The sequence below is a fragment of the Ambystoma mexicanum genome, chromosome 13 (genome assembly GCF_040938575.1).
Source record: "Ambystoma mexicanum isolate Mex_15411 chromosome 13, UKY_AmexF1_1, whole genome shotgun sequence".
Classification (NCBI taxonomy): Eukaryota; Metazoa; Chordata; class Amphibia; order Caudata; family Ambystomatidae; genus Ambystoma; species Ambystoma mexicanum.
In genome coordinates this window covers 200,057,906-200,066,732 of record NC_090938.1, presented here as the reverse complement: position 1 = coordinate 200,066,732, position 8,827 = coordinate 200,057,906, and the positions used below count along the sequence as shown (strand labels likewise).

The 8,827-nt window shown below is 52.8% G+C and overlaps 1 pseudogene; it reads left to right on the top strand.

Annotated features, from left to right (window-relative positions):
* The first annotated feature begins 327 nt into the window (after positions 1-327).
* LOC138522164 (U6 spliceosomal RNA) lies at positions 328-393 on the top strand (annotated as a pseudogene).
* Positions 394-8,827: the final 8,434 nt, after the last annotated feature.

The window sequence follows — 8,827 nt, the reverse complement described above, 5'->3', positions numbered from 1 at the left end:
GTGAGGATGGGAGTGGTAGCGCCCTCTGGCCTGAAGTGGGAGTCAAGGGTGTTATTGGTAGCCATGCGCATGTAGTAAAATAAGGAAAGTTAACGAATGGAGGTAAATATTAGGGACCGAGTTGATGAGGCTGCCCCTGTTTTCCCTGTGTGTGCATGGGGACTTCTCTCCTTTCTGTGTCGAGGGTGATATCACGGGCCGCATCAGGCACGGTGGATCTGACAATCAGTATGGGGTTGCCGGGGAAGCCCGCGTTTAGGAGATCAAGCTCGTTAGGGCAGCGTTCGCCCAGGAGACAATTAAGCACCGGAGGAAAGGAAAGGCACGCCGAGAAGATTAGCATAGCCCCTGCGCAAGGATGACACGCAAATTCGTGAAGCGTTCCATATTTTAAAAGCACCCGTGGCACAATCAGTAAATGCAGTCAGCAGTAAGCATTAAAGGGGCAGTACGTGCCGAATTTAGAACAACGGTCGGAACAGGCAACACGGGAAGCCAGACAGGGGCCCGGCGAAACAAGACAGGAGGAACAAGGCGAGCGAAGGCAAGTCTACAGGAAAGCCAGAAGAGGCAAAAGTCGGGAATGACGGAAGAAAGAACAAGAAGAGCGCAAGAATTCAGCGCATGGGCCAAAAAGGCAGAAAGAGACCATGGGGCCAAATAGGTGCTGGATGTGATGCAAAAGGAAGAAAGGGCTAGGGCAATGTCGCCCCTGCTGCTAGAGGATTCCACGGACAGCAACGAGGAAGCCACGGTACCCCAAGGACAGAAGAGGGCAAGAGAAGTGGCGGAAGAGTCGCAGAAGCCAGAGAAGAACATGCTAGACTCAAGAGGGGCACAGGAGCAGCCGGAGGCGCCGTTGAGGAGTCAAAGGAAAGGTATTGTTAAAAGGGATAACAGAGTTGGGGAAAAAATGGTGAAAAGGTTAAAGGCATGCAGCACGGCTCAGGGTAAGTCGCCCAGAACCTGGGAGCATGGAGCACAAGGGGTGCTTGATGTAATGAATAAGGATGAAAAGGCAAGGGCAAGGTCGCCTTTGCTGCTAGAGGAGGCCAGCTGCAGCAAAGAGGAATACCACAAGGCCAAAGGAGGTCGAGAGAAGACCTAAGAGGGGCACAGGAGCAGCCGGAGGCGCCGTAGAGGAGGCAAAGGAAAAATACAGTGAAAAGGGATAACAGAGTTGGGTGAAAAATGCTAAAAAGGTGAAAGGCATGCAGCACGGCTCAGGGTAAGTCGCCCAGAACCTTGGAGCATGGAGCACAATGGGGGCTGGATGTAATGAATAAGGATGAAAAGGCAAGGGCAAGGTCGCCTTTGCTGCTAAAGGAGTCCAGCAGCAGCAGGGAGGAATACCACAAGGCCAAAGGAGGCCGAGAGAAGACCCGAGAGGGGCACAGGAGCAGCCGGAGGCGCCGTTGAGGAGGCAAAGGAAAGGTACGGTAAAAAGAGATAACAGAGTTGGGGGAAAATTGGTAAAAAGGTTAAAAGCATGCAGCACGGCTCAGGGTAAGTCGCCCAGAACCCGTGGAGGGAAGGTTAAGAAGCACAAGAGGCACAGGGAAAAGCAAGGGGTAACGTCTTCAGAGACGAAAAAGTAGCAAAGGTAGAGAGGGGGGCCATTTAAGGGCATGAGTGAATAGGAAGGGAGTAGTGAGCAATAACGAACAGAAAAGGGGGGCCTGGTCCAGTGGGCAACGGGGTTCCCATACGACAGAGGGTGGCACAAGGAAGTACGCCAGGGTCTACTCACCAGGGAACGACCACCAGCTTACCGGTGACACCGGGAGGGGTCACCACTGTAGCAATACAAGGGGCAGAAGCAGTAATGGCGAAATATGGCAGGCCCTCAGTCGTTAAGGACGCCCAAGGCCGGTCCATGAAGGCGCAATCATGGTATATGGATGAGAAAGTGAAGCAAAACGTATCAGTAGAGGACATGAAGGAGGATGAGAAGGGATTATTAAAAGGGCACCAGTAGCAAGGACCCCCTTTTATAATGGGAGGGCGGCTTTCCAAAGATGGTACATTGTTATATTGCAGAAATACACAGAAGACGGGGCGTCACTTGTAACATACCAACAGAGAGTCTTAAAGGTCTACAAAGCATTTGGGCATAATGGGAAAATAAGGATAGAAGCAAAGACAGGTACAAACATCAGGATACGATAATAACGACAAGGAATCTTTTGAGGTCAGGGGAACAGAACTTGTGGGGCAGTCAATAGGGGACACAAAGAGGACGGCAGAGTAGCAAAGTAACAGACCACCAACGGTGCAAAAGGGGTGGCAGGGGAGATAGCGGGAAAAGCATAGCTGGGAGCATGGAGCACAAGAGGAAGGGCAGGAAAGGGGAAATGCCAAAGTGTCCATTAAGCTTACACAAATAAAACATCGGGAAAAGGAGAATATGGCCGCGTAGATGGCAGGAAAATAACACCCACACCGGGAAAAGGCATGGGTTCCACGAATAAAGCTCCGGAAATAATTAAGAGGTTAGCCATATGGCTGACTGGAAAAGGAAAAAGATGGCCACATGTATGGCAGGAAAATAACGCCCATACTGGGAAAGGAATGGGTTCCCCGGAGAAACATCGGAAATAATGAAAAGGTTAGCCACAAGGCCGACTGGAAAAGGAAAATATGGCCACGGGTTGGCAGGAAAATAACGCCCATACCGGGAAAGGCATGGGTTCCACAAATGAGCACAGGAAATAAGGAAAGGGTTAGCCATAGGTTTGGCTGGAAAAGGTAAATATGGCCAGGTGCATGGCAAGAAATTAACGCCCACACCCGAAAAGGCATGGGTGCCACGGGAGGAGAAGCGGAAATAGCAACAAAGAGGTCCGAGAAATAGGGAAAACCAAAGGAACCAGGGCGAGTCAAAGAGAATCAGGACAGGAACGTACAAAACGGGTAAGCAGTACAAAAAGCAGGTAAATAGGTGATAGCGGAAACAGGACAAGACGTAGGTAAAATGTCAATGGCCAACAGGGGGGATTGCTGTTAAAAAAGCATTGGCCCAGGGTAAAAGGAAAAGATGGGCAGCAGCACATTTGTCTGCGGTCGCATATACCACAAAGGTGGCCGGGGTGACGGACCCAACAAATAGCACACGGATAAGGAATGCAATGAGGGGTTGGGCAAGATTGCAAGAGCAGGGTGGGATGCAGCAGAATTTGGGACCCACCCGTTTCTGAACAGGGGCAAGCCACTCCAGCATGGGCAAGAGGCCTGGGAGCGAAAGGCGCAAAGAAAGTTGGGGGGGTTGAGGTAATCCACCTTGGGGGCAGTGACCTGGCCAAAACAGATAGGGGCGGATTGATGCGCAACATGTGCGAGCCATCAAGGGCTATAGCCCATTGCTGGTGGGAAACCAAAATTTCGGAGATATTTACACGCAGAGTCCGGTACGGGGCGCGCAGGTTGCAGGCCATTGAAACTACAAGGAAAAGGCTAAACAAGGCAGTGGAAAGTTATCGTAGGAGTACAGGGCCCCAGTTTATAAAGCATGGCTTATCACAGAACATTCCGGAGATAAGGGATGGGACAATTTTCAGATAGTATTCTCAGAGCCTTAGCAGCGCGAGGATGCAGTTAGGAGCGCGTTTTTGGGGGGACCTGAGCGCGGCCGAGGCGGCACCCACTCAGGTGTGGCGGCACGTGTCCAGGAACGGATGCCCCAGGGTACCTAAAACGAGCCGAGGAGAAGGCTGGGCATCTACAACCCCTGGACACGAAGTGCCCAAAAAGCGAGTTGGTGTTATTCTGTGTTTGTTTGAATTATTATTTGGTATTATTTTCTGTAGAAAATAAACAAGCCTACGGCCGATAATTTTTCCACAAACAAAAACCTGTCTGTACTTTTCTTTCGGGGGAATAGGGTAATAGGAATAAGAGTGACGGGGGGGCCCCCACTACTCAGCCTATGCCCCAGGCCCCGTGCAGTACAAAGTACGGCACGATGGAGGGCCTGGGGGGTTAGGCGCAGGGTGGGGGAAACAGAACGGCGCGAAATACAAGCGGAGGGGCAGCCAAGCTGCGCCCCCACCCCCAGCGTTGCTAGGGAAACCCCACACGGATGGGGGAAAGGTGTGAGGAAAGCAACAGTGGGGCAGGAGGAAGTCCAGCCCCCCCCAGAGGGACAACAAAGGGCCAGGGGGGGATAAGTACCCCAAGGAAATGCAGGGTGGGCACAATCAGGCAAGGAGCTCACCTCACTCGGGTAAGCTCCTAAGGCCTGGAAAAGGGGGAGAAGGAAACGTTTTTGCCACCCAACCCACCCAGCAGAAAAAAGAAAAAAAAAAAAAGGCAAGGAAAGGAGACAGAACAAGGAACAGGAACGCCGAGTACTTTCTTCGGTACACGGTAGAAGAAAGTCGAAGGCGGCGGCACGTGTCCAGGAACGGATGCCCCAGGGTAACTAAGACGAGCCGAGGAGAAGGCTGGGCATCTACAACCCCTGGACACGAAGTGCCCAAAAAGCGAGTTGGTGCTTTTCTGTGTTTGTTATGATTATTATTTGGTGTTATTTTCTGTAGAAAATAAACAAGCCTACGGCCGATATTTTTTCCACAAACAAAAACCTGTCTGTACTATTCTTTCGGGGGAATAGGGTAATAGGAATAAGAGCGACGGGGGGGCCCCCACTACTCAGCCTAATGCGTACTGACTTTTCATCTCACAGCTCCTCCCCTCTCCAAGTGACTGCCTCTCTCTTAAAGAGGCAGATACTGATAACAGAAACCATTCCGGAACGGTTTAAAAAACAAAAAAAGAGGCAGATACTGATAACAGAAACCATTCCGGAACGGTTTAAAAAAAAAAAAGAAGAGTATAGGAACAGTAATACTTAATTTAAAAAAGTAGCACAGCATCGCTACTATCCCCCCCTGCCCCTGCTCACTTCGACCACTGGTTTAAGGGGGTAATTCATAGAATTCGGCGCACAAGTGGCGCACAGTGTGCGCGTGCGGCAGTCTGCGCAAGCCGCGTGCGCCAAAACCCATTTCAGCGCACAGCGTATTTATGGATTTCAACATCCATAACCATCTGTGGTGCAGCGACCCTGCAGCAGCGCCAGTTACGCCCCCAACCCCACCCCGTGTGCCATGAACAGCGCACACATCCAGTACATGGCGCAAAGGCCAGCAGACCAGCATACAGCTCCCCAACCACGAAAACACGTGTAAAACTTCCAGCGCACACCCCAGAATACACGTACCCCTCCTGCGGCAGTGAAAACGCATGTAAAACTCCGCGCGCACCCCTCTGAATACACGTACCCCGCTCGCACCAGTAAAATAGCGTAGAAAGAGCACCCGCCCTGTGGCGTGGGCTGCCTGTTTCACACGCGATAGGCCTTTTGCGAGCGGGGTACATGTATCTTGGGGGTGCGCAGGAAGTTTCACACGCGATAGGCCTTGTGCGAGCGGGGTACGTGTATACTGGGGGTGCGCGGGAAGTTTTAAACGCGATAGGCCTTTTGCGAGCGGGGTATGTGTATTTCGGGGGTGCGCGAGAAGTTATACACGCGATAGGACTTGTGCGAGCGGGGTACGTGTATTCTGAGGGGTGCGCGGGGAGTTTCACACACGATAGGCCTTGTGCGAGTGGGGTACGTGTATCTTGGTGGTGAGCAGGAAGATTTACACGCGATAGGCTTTGTGCGAGCGGGGTACGTGTATACTGGGGTGCGCGGGAAGTTTTACACACGATAGGCCTTGTGCGAGCGGGGTACGTGTATTCTGAGGGGTGTGCGAGGAGTTTCACACGCGATAGGCCTTTTGCATGCGGGGTACGTGTATCTTTGGGGTACGCAGGAAGTTTTACACACGATAGGCCTTGGGCGAGCAGGGTACGTGTATACTGGGGGTGCGCGGGAAGTTTTACATGCGATAGGCCTTGGGCGAGCAGGGTACGTGTATTTCAGGAGGTGCGGGGTGTTGCACATGCAATAGGCCTTGTGCAAGCGCGGTCCGTATTTTCTGGGGGCGCGCAGGAAGTCTTACACACGATAGGCCTTAGCCGAGCGGGGTACGTGTATTCTGAGGGGTGCGTGGGGAGTTTCAAACGCGATACGTCTTGGCCGAATGGGGTATGTGTATCTTGGGCGTGTGTGGGAAGTTTTACACGCGATAGGCCTTGTGCGAGCAGGGTACGTGTATACTGGGGGTACGCGGGGAGTTTTACACGCGATAGGCCTTGTGCGAGCGGGGTATGTGTATTCTGAGGGCTGTGCGGGGAGTTTCAGACGCGATAGGCCTTGTGCAAGCGGGGTATGTGTATCTTGGGTGTGCGCTAGAAGTTTTACACGCGATAGGCCTTGTGCAATCGGGGTACGTGTATACTGGGGGTGCGCAGGAAGTTTTACACGCGATAGGCCTTGGGCGAGCGGGGTACGTGTATACTGGGGGTGCACAGGAAGTTTTACATGTGATAGGCCTTGGGCGAGCGGGGTACGTGTATTTTGGGGGTGCGCGGTGTGTTGCACACGCGATAGGCCTTGTGCGAGTGGGGTACGTGTATTCTGGGGGTGTGCGGGAAGTCTTATACACGATAGGCCTGGGCCGAGCGGGGTACGTGTATTCTGAGGGGTGTGCAGGGAGTTCTACACGCGATAGGGCTTGGCCGAGCGGGGCACGTGTATCTTGGGGGTTCGTGGGAAGTTTTACACGTGACAGGCCTTGTGCGAGCGGGGTACGTGTATCTTGGGGGTGCACGGGAGGTTGTACACGCGATAGGCCTTGGGCGAGCGGGGTACGTGTATACTGAGGGGTGTGCGGGGAGTTCCACACGCGATTTCGCTGGGCAGGCGGGGTACGTGTATTCCTGGGGTGCCCCAATGCGAATTACCATTGTGTGTCTTCCCAGGTGTGCCCTCTCCCCCCTCCCCAGGACCTGCAGGCAGCCCACAACACAGGGGACTATCCAGCGCCCCTGGCCATGCCCCGCAAGCAGCCCATCCACCCTGGCCATGCCTCCCACCATGCACAAGTGAGCACCGACACATGTCCCCCTGCACCCCCACCCACCCAGCAGTGACAGGCACCTTCCAGCAGGCTCCGACTCATGTCCCCCTGCACCCTCACCCACCCAGCAGTGACAGGCACCTGCCAGCATGCCCCGACTCATGTCCCCCTGCAACCCTATCCACCCAGCAGTGACAGACACCTGCCAGCAGGCCCCGACTCATGTCCCCCTGCTCCCACACCCTGTCATGATGCTTACCCCCGGACATCCAGACCAAGTCCATCAGTCCAGGGAGCAGGCATCCAGACACCTATTGAAAACCCAGCCACCCCGGCTAGGGGCTATCTGGGTTCAGTCCTGGCGCCATAGGCGCCAGGCTCATATATGGGTTCAGTCCTGGTGCCGTAGGTGCCAGTCTCATATATGGGATCAGTCCTGGCGCCATAGGTGCCAGGCTCATATGAGGAAACTTACCTCATGCAGACCATGCTGCAAAGAATCCAAGCCAATGTGAGGCCTGGAAGGAACTACTTTGTTTCAGGGAATATTTCTTTTACTCGCGTGTGGTCTTGGGGAACTTCTTACCTGGGATTACTTTGGAGGCTATTTAAACCACGCCCGATGAGTAGCACACGCTTTGCGTTATTCTGCATCCTGCAGCGTAACGCTCACCGTGCCTGTCTGTCCAGCATCCAGTCTTCTGCCACGCCTGCCTCGAATCTGGAGCTCCTAGAAAGAAAGGAAATAAGAAGAAAAGGTTAGAGCAAGAACATTACCTTAATTCTTCATCTGATCCTGGATCCTTTGCGCATCCGAACAAGGAAAAGACTTTATTTTGTGCGCATCGCACCGCCAGCTGCAGCGCCGCGCTATACTTACCAGTCTTCACAGCACCTCCTCGACACGGTGCTGCTCTATCATTCATCGCCAAACTCCTGGCACCTAAGGGGATGAAGAAAGACAATAAGGTGAGCCGAGAAAACCAACAAAGACAATTTCTATTATCACTATAGACTTACCGAGTTACCGCCAGAGATGATATTCTTCTACACGCCACATCGTCTTACGCTGCACCTGTAAGGAGAGAGAAAGCAACAAGTTAAGCACTGGCATTTTTTACCAGACAGTGTTGGGTAACACAGACTCTTACCTAAACTCAATCAGCTCCTACGAGACAACCTCCTCTCGAATCAAGCTGCAAGACAAAGGAAGGAATAGGACAAGAGTGAATAACAGACATTTTGAACTCTTAAGAACCAAATACTTACGGCTCCTCGCCACTTACCTCGGAGTCAATATTCATCTGGAACTCACCCAATTCCTTCGGACCAGTGAAGTAACTGGTTATCTACGCGCTCCTGCACTCCACGCAGGATGGAGAGCTCATCATTCAAAACCATAAGGTGAAACTGGTGAAAGGGAATATCAGAGGTGATTAGTGGGAAGACGGTGGGGGTGTGCTCGCTCAATCCACGGGTGGCTAATTCCTTTTCTCCGCTTTCAGGAGAATACTCCTACGGGTCAAGCAGACGAAATTGAGCAGGCCAGTCCAGTCAGTCATCTCTGCACTACAATTCACGTTGGTAGAGGCCACAGCTATCCAGTTCTGACCATCGCCCCTATGGGAGCCAGGTAAGCGTAACACACCCACCCAGCAGTGACAGGCACCTGCCAGCAGGCCCCAACTTATGTCCCCCCCCAACACGTCATCACGATCCACAATCATGGGCCTTATGGCCACCCAAATCATACCCCACGCCACCCCAGTCCAAACACACAACCAAGTATTACATCCACTCCACATTGAAATCCCCATCACATGATACACCCCAAATGGCAAGTATGCACATCAACACAT